Consider the following 17,088-nt stretch of genomic DNA (forward strand, 5'->3'; position numbering starts at 1 on the left):
AGTTTCAAATTTAACATCAACAACTGAGCTAGCATCAATTGCTGTTTTGTTGTGTATGTTTTTTAAAGAAGATTCTAGGTTAGTTCATATTAGCCACTAATCTATTCATATTTTTTCTCTTTGTTCCCTTTCTATGTCCTTTCTATGGCTCTTCTGTTCTATGCAAATCTTACATTTGTCATATCAGAGTTTCAGCATGTGATTCTGCTACATCTATTTGAATTGATGAATCTGCCCTTCTTCGCTAGAGTTTCAGTCAGCTCCAAGCATCTGGTGGTGTTGGCTTCTGAATTTTGGTGCAACTCTCAGGAATTTGGCAAGAGTGTACTGGGGTTTATTAGCAAACTACATTTTGAAGCATATGATTAGATTTTGCTGTTTTACAAAAGGCATGGCATTCCTTGATATGTATGTTATGGGATCTTCTGCAACTTGTGTGGGATTATGGATTTCCAAATGTAAACTTTAATTATAACTGTCAGAACTATGTCTTCAAAAGTACCCAGCTGAAGAACACAAAGGAATTTCAAAACTGTTCTTATGCAGTACAGCATCTTCAGCCACTCACCAATCTACTGCTACTCAATGTACTGCAAGCAGCATTCTGAACAAATGTGCTTATCGCCCTCTGTATAGAACCCGTGGGGCTACGTCCCAAAACATATAAAAAAATGATAACAGCAATAAAAACCATTTTGCTGTTGTGCATAGCTGAATGAAATGAGTGAATGAAACTTTTGATTTTTAAACAAGAACAAATTGCAAACTAACTTGATGAAATTTGATGCAACATTTATTGAGGTTGAATGTTCAATTTGTGTGATATTTTTTATTTCATGTGCCCTCTAACTCTAATCACAACCAAACAATGTGAACTGAATGAATCAGTGTTGAATCTGAGTAAAAGCTAAAGTGATAGAAAGTTCTCATTGAAGAAAATCTGTACATTGCATGGATGTTATGGTATTGAAAGTTTGAACTGACAGAAATTATAGCTTAAATGCCCATTAATTGGATCAAAGATGCTGTATTGTAAGGTTTGTTGTATATTTATAATAATGGATTGGTAGTTCTGTCATTTTTGTTATTGCATCTGATCAAACACGCAGTCAAAGTGTCTTTCTTGTTTCCCGAAGGGTTGCTGAGTCAGAAGGAATATTTCTTTCTGGGAATAACGACCTCTCAATGATACCTGAACACTTCTTGTCCACTAGGCATGGGGTCATGATGTGGTTCAAGAATTAAAATTTTGGAGGTGGGTTGGTTAGTGCCATCTGCCTAGATTTTAAAACAAGCATTTCATTTGGAGTGATTTGCCAGTTTAGTTTACTTTTGAGCTTCCGATTTGATTTTGCTGTGGAACTCTTCTTCTTTCTCATCACGTTCAACAATTTCTTCATTGAAGCTGTTTCTTAAATTGAGTACAAGGGATTTAAGCCTCTGGACTTGACCTGACTGCTGTTAGCCACAAGGTCTCAGAAGACTATCAACCTAGCTTCTTGAGAATGTTTTGAAAATTGAGTGTTTTGTGCTTTATGTGCAATTGAGTCAGTTAGGAGATTGATTGTCTTGAAAATGAAATTACAATGGTTCTGATTTCTCTGCTCTGCCTTCACGTCAGTCTCAGAAAGCTGACATGCCTTGTAATAAACTGGACTTGTTCACCCTTAGTGTAGAACCTTGAGTCCATATCCTGGGGAAATTCTCTTCAAGTCTCCATAATTTGTGCATTTGTGGAGATGTCAATCCCAGATCTTCCTCCAGTTGCTCACCACATCAACTCAGTTAACCATTCCTGAAGACTGATTTGGAAACATGTTTCAGAATGGAAGTCTGTCCTGGTGAAAATGAGAATATGTCTGACAAGATCTTTCCTGGATACGTAAACTTTTGATTTTGAAACTGGAGAAAGCTCCTTGCAACTGGTGACACTTAAAAAGGGTTAAGTGGTGGGAAACAACTGAAATCTAATTTGGTTAGAAACTCAGCTGGCTTAGTATAGAAATGGAGAAAGTGAGGACTGCAGATGCTGGTGATCAGAATCAAAAAATGTGGTGCTGGAAAAGCACAGCAGGTCAGGCTGCATCCAAGGAGCAGGATAATCGATGTTTCAGGCAGGAGCCCTTGCTGGTGAAGATCTTATAGCCAAAACATCAACTTTCCTGCTCCTTGGATGCTGCCTGACCTTTTACATAGAACATAGAACATAGAAGAATACAGCGCAGTACAGGCCCTTGGGCCCTCGATGTTGCGCCGATCCAAGCCCACCTAAACTACACTAACCCACTATCCTCCATATACCTATCCAATGCCCTCTTAAATGCCCATAAAGAGGGAGAGTCCACCACTGTTACTGGCAGGGCATTCCATGAACTAACGACTCGCTGAGTGAAGAACCTACCCCTAACATCAGTCCTATATCTACCCCTCCTTAATTTAAAGCTATGCCCCCTTGTAATACCCGACTCAATACGCGGGAAAAGGTTCATACTGTCGACCCTATCTAACCCCCTAATCATCTTGTACACCTCAATCAAGTCACCCCTAAACCTTCTTTTCTCTAGTGAAAACAGCCCCAAGTGCCTCAGTCTTTCCTCATACGATTTTCCTTCCATACCAGGCAACATCCTGGTAAACCTCCTCTGCACCCGTTCCAATGCCTCCACATCCTTCCTATAGTATGGCGACCAAAACTGCACACAATATTCCAGATGCGGCCGTACCAGAGTCTTATACAACTGCATCATGACATCAGGACTCCGGAACTCAATTCCTCTACCAATAAAAGCCAGTACGCCATATGCCTTCCTCACCGCACTATTTACCTGGGTGGCAACTTTCAGAGATCTGTGTACATGGACACCAAGATCCCTCTGCTCATCCACACTACCAAGTATCCGACCATTAGCCCAGTACCCCATCTTTTTGTTATTCTTCCCAAAGTGAATCACCTCGCACTTAGCTACATTGAATTCCATCTGCCACCTTTCTGCCCAGCTCTGCAGCTTCTCTATATCCTGCTGTAACCTGCCACATCCTTCCTCACTGTCAACAACTCCTCCGACTTTCGTATCATCCGCAAACTTGCTCACCCAACCTTCTAGCCCCTCTTCCAGGTCATTTATAAAAATGACAAACAGCAATGGTCCCAAAACAGATCCTTGCGGAACACCGCTAGTGACGGCACTCCATGAAGAAACTTTGCCATCAACTACTACCCTCTGTCTTCTTCCATCCAGCCAATTTCTAATCCAAACCTCCAACTCACCCTCAATGCCATATCTCCGTATTTTCTGCAGTAGCCTACCATGGGGAACCTTATCAAACGCCTTACTAAAATCCATATATACCACATCTACCGCTTTCCCCTCATCAACCTCCTTCGTCACCTTTTCAAAGAATTCAATAAGGTTTGTGAGGCACGACTTGCCCTTCACAAAACCATGCTGACTATCCTTGATCACATTATTCCTATCCAGATGTGCATAAATCCTATCCCTTACAATTCTCTCTAAGACTTTGCCCACAACAGAAGTGAGACTCACCGGCCTATAGTTACTAGGGCTATCCCTACTCCCCTTTTTGAACAAGGGAACCACATTTGCTATCCTCCAGTCTTCTGGGACTACTCCTGTAGACAAAGAGGACATAAAAATCAAGGCCAATGGCTCTGCAATCTCCTCCCTTGCTTCCCAGAGAATCCTAGGATAAATGCCATCAGGCCCAGGGGACTTATCTATTTTCACCTTTTCCAGGATTTCCAACACCTCTTCTCTACATACCTCAAAGCCATCCATTCTACTTATTTGTTCCTCAGTATTCTCATCGACAACAATGCCCTGTTCCTGAGTGAATACTGAAGAAAAGTATTCATTCAGTGTCTCCCCAATCTCTTCCGCCTCCACACGCAACTTCCCCCTACTATCCTTGACTGGACCTATTCCTACCCTAGTCATTCTTTTATTCCTAACATACCTATAGAAAGCCTTAGGGTTTTCCCTAATCCTATCTACTAAGGACCTTTCATGTCCCCTCCTTGCTGCTTTTAGCTCTCTCTTCAGGTCCTTCCTGGCTACCCTATAACTCTCAATCGCCCCAATTGAACCTTCACGTCTCATCTTGAGATAGGCCGCCCTCTTCCATTTAACAAGGGATTCCAATTCCTTATTAAACCACGGCTCCCTCGCACGACCCTTTCCTCCCTGCCTGACAGGTACATAATTATCAAGGACACTCAATAGTTGCCCCTTGAACAAGTTCCACATATCATTTACACTCTTGCCTTGGAGTCTACTTTTCCAAGCCACACATCCTAAGTCATGCCTCACCGCATCATAATTTCCCTTACCCCAGCTATAATTCTTGCCCTGTAGTACACACTTATCCCTCTCCATCACGAGTGTAAAAATCACCGAATTATGGTCACTATCCCCAAAGTGCTCACCTACCTCTAATTCTAACACCTGGCCTGGTTCGTTACCCAGAACCAAATCCAGTATGGCCTCACCTCTTGTTGGCCTGTCTACATATTGTGTCAGGAAACTCTCCTGCACACATTGAACAAACACTGACCCATCTAACGAACTTGAGCTATAGCTTTCCCAATCAATATCAGGAAAGTTAAAGTCCCCCATAACAACCACCCTATTACTGTCACTCATCTCCTGAATCACCTTCCCAATCCTTTCTTCAATGATTCTAGGACTATTAGGAGGCCTGTAAAAGACTCCTAACAGGGTGACCTCACCTTTCCTATTCCTAACCTCAGCCCAAACCACCTCAGATGGCAAGTCCTCATCCATCGTCCTTTCCACCGCTGTAATACTATCTTTGACAAGCAATGCCACACCTCCCCCTCTTTTACCCCCACCTCTGACCCTACTAAAACATTTAAATCCCGGAACCTGCAACAGCCAATCCTGTCCCTGTTCTAGCCATGTCTCCGTAATAGCCACAACATCGAAGTCCCAGGTACCAACCAACGCTGCAAGTTCACCTACCTTATTTCGTATACTTCTTGCATTGAAGTATACACACTTCAAGCCACTTCCCTGTTTACAGGCACCCTCCTTGGAAATTGATGCCATGTTCCTCACCTCCCTACACTCCAGGCCCTGCACCCTGAAGCTACAATCTGGGTTCCCATGCCCCTGCCGAGTTAGTTTAAACCCCCCCCAAGAGCACTAGCAAACCTCCCCCCAAGGATACTGGTTCCCCTCAGGTTCAGGTGTAGACCATCCTGTTTATAGAGGTCCCACCGTCCCCAGAAAGAACCCCAGTTATCCAAAAACTGGAACCCCTCCCTCCTGCACCATCCCTGAAGCCACGCATTTAAGTGTTCTCTCTCCCTATTCCTCGAATCTCTATCACGTGGCACGGGTAACAAACCAGAGACAACAACTCTGTTTGTTCTAACTCCAAGCTTCCAACCTAGCTCCCTGAAAGCCTGTCTAACATCCTCAGCACTCCTCCTACCTATGTCGTTGGTGCCAATGTGGACCACGACTTCGGGTTGCTCCCCCTCCCCCTCCAGGACCCGGAAAACACGATCAGAGACATCACGTACCCTTGCACCTGGGAGGCAACATACCAAACGTGAGTCTCTCTCGTTCCCACAAAACCGCCTATCTGTGCCACGAACTATCGAGTCCCCAATTACTACTGCTCTGCTCTTCTTCACCCTTCCCTTCTGAGTAACGGGGACAGGCTCCGTGCCAGAGACCTGAGCCCCGTTACTTACCCCTGGTAAGTCATCCCCCCCACAAGTATCCAAAACGGTATACTTGTTCTTGAGGGGAATGGCCGCAGGAGGTCCCTGCACTGGCTGCTTCCTCCCAGTCCCCCTCACTGTAACCCATCTATCTGCCATCTTTGGAGTTACTACTTCCCTATAACTCTGATCTATGACCCCCTCTGCCTCCCGAATGATCCGAAGTTCATCCAACTCCAGCTCCAGTTCCCTAACACGGTCTTGGAGGAGCTGGAGATGGGTGCACTTCCTGCAAGTGTAATCGGCAGGGACGTCGATGGCATCCCTCACCTCATACATGTTGCAGGAGGAACATTGCACTGCCTTCACTGCCATCCCTCTAAAGCTAACTGTTTAAACAAAAACTGTGTCTAAATAATAGAAGCAAAATTCAGCACTTACCTACTTACCACAACAGATGTTATTATTAGGTTAGAGGAGGAGGGCGGGTGGGAGGCACTACCCGTGTAGTGCCTCGGGTTCCTCTCCTTCACGCTTTTAAAGGGGGAAAAAAACTAACCCAGCTAAGCTTACACTAACTGCTTCCGGGTCTCGGCTGCCCCTCTGCTTGCCGTCACTTCCTCTGCTGCTCCCGCTCTTTCTGTGAAGGAGAGAGAAAACAAAACACCGATGCCCGCTACAGGTAAGTAATTTTGAAAAAAACTCTTACCTTAGCTGTAGTCTCCCGGGTTCACCTCAACTCGGCCGCTGCTCCCACTCCTTTTGTGCTTTTCCAGTGCCAAATTTATTGATGCTTAACATAGGAATGTTTAACTTATTCCAAACGTGTTTCATTCGGCCCTAGTATCTGCATTTTCTTAACTTAGAAAGTCTCCATAGAACCTCTGGATTTTGCTCGTGCTGTTTAGCTCTTGAAGGTTTCACTGAACGATAATGTTTAAATGAAGGAAATGTTCAAGGTGTTGTTATTGATAGATTGTCCATTTAGTTTGGGCCAGTGTGGAATGACTGAATGGAGGGTGGGAAATGGAGACCTATGAGTAGATCTCCATTATTGTGTTCCATGTATCATCTTGCATGAGATGGAAATTTAGTGGGAATTCCTCTCAACGTTTGAGCTTGTAAATGAATGCAAAGCAGTTTCCATTGCACTGGAAATCGTTACCCCTAACCTAACACATCGATATGGCCAGGCATATTTGCCAGTAAACTGTCTTCGCAGGAATCAAATCACCAGGCACACAATCAGAAAGTTATACCATCGATTTGCAACTGACCTGCAGTTAATTGCCGCAATGCCCGTTACAGCAAAGACCATCACACTCCTAATGTGTTATTCTCAGGCTCAGTCTACTGTATGGTAACATCAATTAATCTGATGTGTCAAGCAGACCACTGATGTGCTGAGCATTAGGGGTGCACAGTATCCAATCTGAATTGTTGCTCTTGTTTAAGTAACTGAACAAGTAGCATGTTTGAAAGCTGATTTTGTGGCCTTAATAGTTTTAAGAGGTGATAAACCCAAAAGTTCCCAGTAGGAAGTGGCAGTAATTGAGTGTGTGGCATGCATGTGCAGCTTGAAAATAGCTATTTATTGAATGCTATAAGATATTAAATACGCTATTTTAGTATGCCTTTACAATTTTACAAAATATACTTGCCACTTGGCTTCCAAACGATATTTGTAATTTCTAACATTTATAAACTGGAATAATTATGGCCTGCCCCTCCTGAATGTTAACACTATTGCAGAATTATGGTTCAAAAGAGCCAGACAAATGCATGTTTCTCAAAAGTAATGTCTAAAATTGCACATACTTTACCGACAGAAACATTCCAGTAATTACTTCAGCTAAAACAAAATGATTTTGAGTTGCCTCAAGCTACGGAGAGTATAATTTCTAATGCACCTATTTTATACGGTACATGACATCCAGCCTTGCAGTTCTGACTGCCCTTTCAGGGGCAGCATAGCAAGTGCATTGGCATTTTACTAACTGACTGAATGTTGAGCTCTTTCTGGTTGAACAGCTTGAAACTTTTCCAAGATTGGAACATGTGCTTTACAGAAAGTTCAGAAACAGTTTAGACAGAACATTATCAAAGTTCTGACTTCAGTCTCAAAAAGAACCACCTTGTCATCTTGCTGTCTTTCTCTGCCTCTTCTGCCAAAATGAATCATCATTGCACTTCACTGCATTTAAATCCACATGACTTTGCCCCTTTCACCTGAAATGGCTGTAGATCTGCCTCTGGAGGGAAACTATTTCCCAGCTTGAATAGTATTATTCTAACATGACGCTTTGCTCCCTGTCAATAAGACAATTTTGGCTGTATCACTCCCTTCTAATTCCATGGACTTCATCCTCCTGACAAGCTCCTTGCATGGCACTTTATCCAATAGGTTTCAAAGCCTATATATGCAGTATCTCCTATGCAACCCCAATCATCCTTTGCCTCATCAAAAAACTTAGGCAAGATTTATCTTTCACAAAATTCATGCTGGCTTTCCTTGATTACTTCCCAAATGGAAATTTATCTGATCCAATAACTTCCTCACCAATGACGTTAATCTGCCTGGCCTGTCATTTCTTGAATTATCCCTCTCTCTGTTCTTGATCAGCGGAATAACATTAGCCATGTTTCTGTCTTCTGGCACATTTCCTATGTCCAAGCTATTTAAAGCCTGTGCTATTTTCTGTTGGTTTTCATTCAGTCGGTGACCCTGCCTTTGAACTTTTGCAATATAAACCTTTCTTATCTGACGTAGGAACAGGTTTGACACAAGTTCCATTAGCCATTTTGTATTAATGTCTTATTTCCATTATGTCTCAGTGAAGTACCTGGATTTATGACTTTACTCAGCAAAACTGAACGTATTTGCAATGACTTACCATAACTTTGTGACTCAGACTACCTACAAATAGTTACAATATGTCTATCTGCATATAGGGAGCTCAGTTATCATCACAGATTTTCCAATATTCCTTGAGTAGTGATGCGACTGGAGCTTGCCAACATTAAACCTGAGGCAGCTCATCAGCTAAAGTGGATTTTTCGCTTTATTAATTTCATCTTTGTCAAAGTTTGTCTTCATTTACATGATAATCTTGGAACTGATACACAGAGGTAGAACAGATAGAAATACATCTCTCCTTCAGTAGGTCGTCTGCAGCAAACAAGGGGAAACTCAAATGAAACTGCCCAGTGCCCAATATTCTACTTGATCTGGATGTGAGAGGCTGAATAAGAATGACATAAGCTGACCACTTAATTGGCTGCTCGGTTTACTGGGCCATCGACAACAATAAAGTGCTGGTAGCGACATGTGCTAAAAGAGAGTCACAGAGTCTTCCAGTCCATTTAAGGCTGATGCCAAGTTGGATTATATAAGTGGCTTGCATCAAAACGGATTACATATCTGAGCAAAATAAATGGGCCTCACACCAGTGGAGTAATGGTTTGCCAGGCCTGGGATTGCATAGACTCAAATGGCTTAAGGAACTCATCAGCAGTTTGAAACAAAAGAACTGTCTCTTTTCATCAGCACAGGACTGTTGGAACCTGTCAATTAGGATGAGCTGGCTTGAGCCGTTTCTCAAATGCCTTCTTTCCTCACAGTAATATGCAAATGTATAATTACTGTATTACAATTAGTGTATTCCATTAACCTACAGCAACAGTTCAGTTTATGCATGGTGCTTCACTTCCTCTATCTTGTGAATTAGCAATGATTATTCAACGTCATTTTCTTTTAGTCTTATCCACTTGGGGCATTCCAGCAATTATTATATTTAGAATGTGAGTTCAGACCCTTGAGGTCAAAAAGGATTTGAGCTGATTCTAATCTGGAACTCCTGGACAATAAATATTCCAGTAGTTTGTTACTTGCATGTACCTGTGCCAGATGTTTGAAAGAGCTAACCAATTTGTTCCACTCACTTATTCTTTCCCCACAGACCAGCAAATCCTTCCCATTCAAACACTCATCGAATACCTTTTTAAAATTTTAGTTTAAAATTGCTTATGCCATCCTTTTAGTCAACTTCATCCTGTGGCACTTCTGCAAAGCAATTTATGGAGTTTGTAAGTGGAGAGCATTTTCAATTTTTATTCTTCACAGACACCTAATATCTGATAAAATTTGGATCTAATTGGTGTCATTTCCAGTCAGAACAATCTGTCAAGGAATCCTTGCAGTCAAATATTATATTTTACAGCACTTTTATAAAAACTGTTTAAAAAAAAAGCCTGCAGCAAAATGGGCAGAATTTCCAATATCTTTGGAATATAATTGTGTGTGGAGATTTTACTCTGCTTCCACAGGCCAGACCGATTATATTAATTACTTTGAAGGAAAAGCAAAAGACCAAATGGCTGCTGAAGGAATGTTTAGGACTGCATCTGACATTGAATGGGTAAATGTCTATAGAATTGCAGAATTCACTGCAGTGCATCAAACAGAATGATGTGTGATTGTTGATGGCGTCAGTGGTTTTATTACAGTTTTTCCTGTTAAAACAATATCTCATTTACTCTGATAGTTATTCAGCTCACATTAGTATTTGTATTCCAGACTTCAGCTGCTATTTCTCACTGATACCTACTTCAAAATGGTGCTTGCCTTGGGCCAAGTATAATCACGTAAAAGAATATCTGTTTGAACCTGCAATTTATCAATTGATAAAGGTGTAAACCCAGTGATGGGGCACAATCAATTTTTCCAGAACTGCAGAAGTTAAAATAAACCTTGCTTTTATATCCATCATATTATCAGCCCAACTAGTTAATTAACCAAATCCAATTAATTACCTTAGAAACGTACTCACTTCTCAAGAAGCTAAGTGGCCCACTTTTGTTCATAATTGCTCATTTTGCTGGTTGTTTGCTCCTCTGAACTGTGAGGGATGTTTGCAACCTCAAAGACACAATGTAAATATCAAGTTTGTGATGACTTTTGTTGTCGATGTTATATTCATTTGAACTGTACAGGATTTTAGTTGTCTACACCTCCATATTAAAGTATGTGTATTCACTGGAGTTTTAACAATATCGAAAACAAAGGGTAGGAACATGAGCAGACTTATCACTTTATTGTGAGTGACATCCCCATAAACACATAAGTTGGTATCAACTACTGAAGAATATCAAAAGATCATGTGGAAGCAGCTCAATTCCAGAATTTCATGCATTTAGATATAATCTGAACATTGAACAGGAAGTTATCTTAGTTATGCTCTGCAGGCATGTCATTCTGTCACAGTTTAATGAAAACCAATAATCAATTGTCCAAGCTGCCACTGCGGATTTCAATTAATCATTCAAATCCTTCAATTTCATTAGTTAGAAATGTACTCTATAAATGACGTAATTCACCAAGTTTTCAAATGCCTTTTGGCGTGGAGGGACCATCATCACAATTTTAGATTTTTCTCCCTTTCTCTCTGACAGACATCTTCAGATTTTTCATAGAATGACACAGCCATCCATCCAGTAACCTGTGCTGTCGCCTTAATAGAGCTAGCTAATTATTCCCACTCTCAGCCCTTTCCCTTTAAAGAAAAAAGAAACTTGCTTTGCAATTCATATTCCACACTGTCTGTTCCACAGAAGATCTGATCAGAGCAGGCTCCTGGCTGACCAACTAGGAGTTACATAGTGGGGTAGTGTCATTGAACTTGGCCAAAAATGGAGAATCCCAAGCTAATGTTTTAGGGACATGGATTCAACTCCTATCATAGTAATATTTGAACTTAATATCAAAAAAAACCATTGGAAGTTAAAAGCTAGCAAACAGCGACCATGTAAGCACACATTTGGTTCACCATCACCTTTGCAGAAGGAAATCTGCCATCATGTGACCTGAGACCAAGACACTTTCAGTTGTTTAATCACCGTTGCAAAGCTTCACCAACAGAATCAAACTGAAAGGACCACCCAGCATCAAGCTGAGCAGTGGAAATGACAACGGCACCACATAACCGTGTTGACCTTATAAAGTCCCCCTTCCCAACATCTGGATGTTTGTACCAAATTGAAAGAGCTATCCACAGACTGGGCAAGCAAGAGTCTGACTTAGTTCTCTTTACAGAATTGTATCTGACCGACCATGTCCAAACCACCACCATCACTATCCCTTGGGATATCATGTCTTGCCAGCAGTTTGACCCACCAGATGTGATGATGCAGTGGTGTAAAGTTGGAACGGAGTCACCCTTGGAGTCCTCAGCATTGACTCCAGGCCCCATGAAGTTTAGTGGCATTAGGTCAAACAAATGTAGGGAACTCCCACCCGACCCCAAACCCCAAATGTCAAGTTTCATGTTAAATGTCACTTGGAGATAACACTGATGCTGGGTGGAAGACTTCAATGTCCATTATTCAGGTTAAAAGACAGCACTCTCCAGATTTCTGCAATTAACAAGAAAATAACTGTTTATTAAAAACAAATTGTCTTTAACCAAAGGCAATTAGGAAATATTAATTATGAATTTATAATGCTATAACGTAAACTCTACCTCTTAAATTTCATCCTTTCACTCATAGCCAAATATTCAAAGACAGAAAAGATGTGGATATGAAGGGTGCAAAAAGAAAAAGGAAATTACCGAACAGTACAATAGCACTTGTCTGGACCAAAGAATTCGTTGAGTTCTGGTTATCTTCCTTTCAATTCTTTTCACTTCTGAATTAAATCGAATTGAATTTATTGTCATGTGTACCGAGGCACAGTGAAATGCTTTGTCTTGTGAGTAATACAGGCAGATCACAAAGTTAAGTAGCATAAATGAATAATAGGTAAACAGCGGCAAAAACAAAAACACAGGTACAGGCGTATGTTAAGAGTTTGTGAGTCCATTCAGTATTCTAACAACAGTAGGGTAGAAACTGTTATGAAACCGGCTGGTGCATGTGTTCAGCCTTCTGTACCTTCTCCCCAATGGTAGAAGTTGTAGAAAAACTTTGCCAGGGTGGGATGGATCTTGGAGAATGCTGGTGGCCTTTCCTTGACAGTGGGCCTGGTAGATGGATTCTGTGAATGGGAGGTTGGCCTTTGTGATTGTCCGGGCCGAGTTCACCACTCTCTGTAACCATCTTCGATCTTGAATGGTACAGTTGCCATATCAGGTAGTGATACATTCAGATAGAATGCTCTCGATGGCGCACCTATTGGCAAGGGTATTTTTCTTCATGCCAAATTTCCTTAGCTGCCTGCAGAAGAAGAGACGTTGGGCCTTTGTAACCAGTGTGTCCACATGAAGAGTCCAAGAAAGCTTGTTGTGGATGACCACTCCCAAGAGCTTGACACTCTCCACTCGTTCCATCTCTGCACTGTTAATGTGTAGGGGGGGCATGAGTAACATCCCGCCGAAAGTCAATAATGAGTTCCTTGGTGTTGCTGGCATTGAGAGCTAGGTTGTTCTCAGTGCACCATTTTTCCAGGCCTTCCACCTCCCATCTGTAGTCATTGCACACCAATGCTCTCTTGAGAATCTCAAATGAGAATTTGTTTATTTATTGTGTATGAAGATGTTTTCTTCCTCCTTGGGGATTTGCAGAGAAAGGTGAGTAGAAGACAGTTGAGCTGTCTGGAGGCTTTCTAATACTGCATTCCAACATAAGAGAGAGACACAGAGCGCTAGAGATTTTTGATGCTTTGCAGCCTGCATGGCTGTCTGCTGCACTGGCCCCACACAGGTTATAGTCATCTGGCCAGGAACCAATTAGAATGTTGTTGTCAAGCAGTTTTCCCTCAGTTCAGAATCTGCTGCCTCTCTGATGTCTGCTTGTACTCTCAATGCTCCCAGAAAATCTCATCATTTTATGCAACTCACAATGCACTCAGTAAAGTGACTGAAGGGATCACAAGTGCTGTCAGCCAATAACCTGATTTCTGACTCCCAGTTTGGGTTCTGCCAGGACCATTCAACCCCTGGCTTTGTTATATTCTTCGTCCAAACATGGACAGAAGAGCTAAATTCCAGAAGGCAGCTGAGAGTGACTGCCATTGACATCAAGGCATTTGTCCCAGTTTGGCAGCAAGGAGACCAGACAAAACAGGAGTCAATGGGTATCAGGAGAAAACTCGGCGCTGGCAGAGTTAGCATGAAGGTAGATGCCTGTGGTTGTTGGAGGTCAATCATCTCAGCTCCAGGCTATCTCCGTAGGTTGGTCCTAGGCTCAACCACCTTCAGCTGCTTCATCAATGACCTTCCCACCATCATAAGGTCAGAAGTGGGGATGTTCACCGATGATTGCAAAATATTCAGCACTATCCGCAACTCCTCACATTCTGAAGCAGTCCAGGTTCAAATGCAACAAGCTCAGGACAATATCTAGTATCAGGATGATAAGTAGAAAGTAATATTTGGAGCATAAAGGTTCCAAAATATGACCATATTCATCAAGAGAGAATTTATCCATCACCCCTTAATGTTCAATGCTACTGCTATCTTTGAATTCCCCATTGTCCACAGCTGGGAGCTTACCATTGACCAGAAATTCATCTGGATTCACTGCATTAACACAGTGGCAACACGAGCAGGCCAGAGGCTAGGAATCCTGCAGCAATTAATTCACCTCTTTACTCCCCAAAAGCTGTCCACCATCTAAAAGGCACAAGCCAGGAGTGTGATGGAATACTCCCCACTTGCCTGAATGAGTATAGCTCCAACAACATTCAAGAATCTCTGTGCCATCCAGGACAAGGCAGCCCGCTTGATTGGCACTGCATCCACAAGCATCCATTCCCTCAACCACTGACGCTCAGTAGCAGCAGAATGTACAATCTACAAGATGTACTGCAGAAATTCACCAAAGATCCTTTCACAGCACCTTCCAAACCCATGACCACTTCCACCAAGGAGGACAAGGACAGGAGATACATGAAAACACCACCCACTGCAAGTTCCCCTCCGAGCCACTCACCATCCTGACTTGGAAATATATTACCATTCCTTCACTGTGGCAAAATCAAAGTCCTGGAATTGCCTCCCCAGGGACATTGTGGATTACTGTACAGTACATGGACTGTAGCAGTCCAAGAAGACGTCTCACTACCACCTTCTCAAGGGCAACTGGGGATGGGCAATAGCCAGCAATATCCATGTCCCATGAGCGAATAATAAAAGGAAACTGAACTGGACCAACCATGTAAATACTATGGCTACAGAGCTGGGCAGAAGCAAGGGAAATAAGGTGTGGGCAAGAATTGCTGACTGAGCCAGCGATGTCCACATCCCATGAACAAATAAAAAAAAGTTGAGACTGGTTCTGTTCCTAAACTTCAGCTGCAAAAGTCTTCTAGAAAGAAATTCTTTAGTTCTCCTTGTTAACAGCATCCATAAGGTGTACTTGGCCTCTCATGTGAAAAAAGCTAAGACAGACTGTTCAGTTGATAGGTTCTTGTTCTTCTGTGAAAATCATTAATTCTGAAGTAAAAGTAGATGCTAGTTTTTTGAAGAAGTAACATTCAGGATTGATGAGAGCTGGGCGGTAGATGTGACCTATATGGACTTCAGTAAGGCATTCGACAAGGTTCCTCATTGGAAACTAGTTAGCAAGGTTAGATCACATGAAACACAGGAGAACTAGCCATTTGGATACAGAACTGGTTTGATTGTTGAAGACAGAGGGTGGTGGTGGTGGAGGGTTGTGTTTCAGACTGGAGGCCTGTGACCAGTGGTGTGTCATAAGGATTGGTGCTGTGTCTACTGCTTTTTGTCATTTATATAAATGATTTGGATGTGAACATAGGAGGTATAGTTAGTAAGTTTGCAGAAGACACCAAAATTGGAGGAGTAGTGGACAGCAAAGAAGGTTACGTCAGAGTACAATGGGACCTTGATCAGATGGGTCAATGGGCTGAGGTGTGGCAGATAGAATTTAATTTAGATAAATGTAAGGTTCTGCATTTTGGAAAAGCAAATCAGAGCAGGACTTATACAGTTAATGGTAAGGTCCTAGGGAGTGTTGCTGAACAGACAGACCTTGAACGGCAGGTTCATAGTTCTTTGAAAGCAGTATCGCAGGTAGATAGGATAACGAAGACGTTGTTTGGTATGCTTTCCTTTATTGGTCAGAGAATTGAGTATAGGAGGTAGGAGGCGAAAATGTGTTGCTGGAAAAGTGCAGCAGGTCAGGCAGCATCCAAGGAGCAGGAGAATCGATGTTTCGGGCATGAGCCCTTCTTCAGTAATTCTGCTGCGCTTTTCCAGCAACACATTTTCGGCTCTGAGCTCCAGCATCTGCAGTCCTCACTTTCTCCTGTAGGAGGTAGGGGAGGTCATGTTTACAGGACATTGGTTAGGGCACTTTTGGAATATTGTGTGCAATTCTGGTCTCCTTCCTATCAGAAGGAAGTTGTGAAACTTGAAAACCTTTAGAAAGGATTTACAAGGATGTTGCGATGGTTGGAGGATTTGAGCTATAGGGGGAGGCTGAATAGACTGGGGCTGTTTTCCCTGGAGTGTTGGAGGCTGAGGGGTGACCTTATCGATGTTTATAAAATTGTGAGGTGCATGGATAGGATAAATCGACATGATCTTTTCCCTGAGCTGGGAAACTAGAGAGCATAGGTTTAGGGTGAGAGGGGAATGATATAAAAGGGACCTAAGGGGCAACGCTTTTACACAGAGGGTGGTGCATGTATGGAATGAGCTGCCAGAGGAAGCGGCGGAGGCTGGTACAATTACAGCATTTAAAAGTAATCTGGATGGGTATATGAATAGGAAGGATTTAGAATGATATGGGCCAAGTGCTGGCAAATGGGACGAGATTAGGTTAGGATATCTGGTCGGCATGGATGAGTTGGACCGAAGAGTCTGTTTCTGTGCTGTACATCTCTATGACTCCAATCATTAATCATCTTACCTTGGTCATATACTCTTTACATGATAAAGATTTTTCCTCATTCCCAACAAGATATTTTTAAAGAGATTGTGTTGTCTTTTCCAGGGTGAATTAAACCTGAAGTCATCATTTGTTTTTTTTTGTTCAAAGACCAGAAAGTAACCCTGCTGTGTGTAACAAACTGCCCGCTTAAAATGTCCTGCTTCTCATCTATCACTTTCTTTCCTCTTAAATGTCAAACTCATCTGGCATTGACATTCAGCTTGTCGCCGTCTGAAATGTTCAAAACGTCTCCCACAAGTTGGCTTGAGCCTGTTTGTGTTCCCCACCCACCACCACCATTCCCAGAGGCTGACTTCTGTCTTTTTAGGTTAACCTCTCCTTCCCCACAGAGAGACATGATGTCAGCGCCATCGCAGAACCTGGCCCACGTTTGCTCACTGTAAGCAGGCTATCCCTCTGATGAGGCATCACAACCCAACCCCGTCCTTACCCAATATCCAGAGCGTATACTCCCTGTCTGACAG

General features: G+C 42.4%; 1 protein-coding gene across 3 annotated transcripts in view; it reads left to right on the forward strand.

Annotated features, from left to right (window-relative positions):
• LOC122543140 (tetraspanin-15) overlaps window positions 1–17,088 on the forward strand; it is a 181,360-nt gene that overhangs the window by 143,203 nt on the left and 21,069 nt on the right. The window lies entirely within an intron of this gene.

The sequence above is a fragment of the Chiloscyllium plagiosum genome, unplaced genomic scaffold, assembly GCF_037043375.1.
Source record: "Chiloscyllium plagiosum isolate Xiang-an unplaced genomic scaffold, Cpla_swu_hap1 HiC_scaffold_48, whole genome shotgun sequence".
NCBI classification, from domain to species: domain Eukaryota; kingdom Metazoa; phylum Chordata; class Chondrichthyes; order Orectolobiformes; family Hemiscylliidae; genus Chiloscyllium; species Chiloscyllium plagiosum.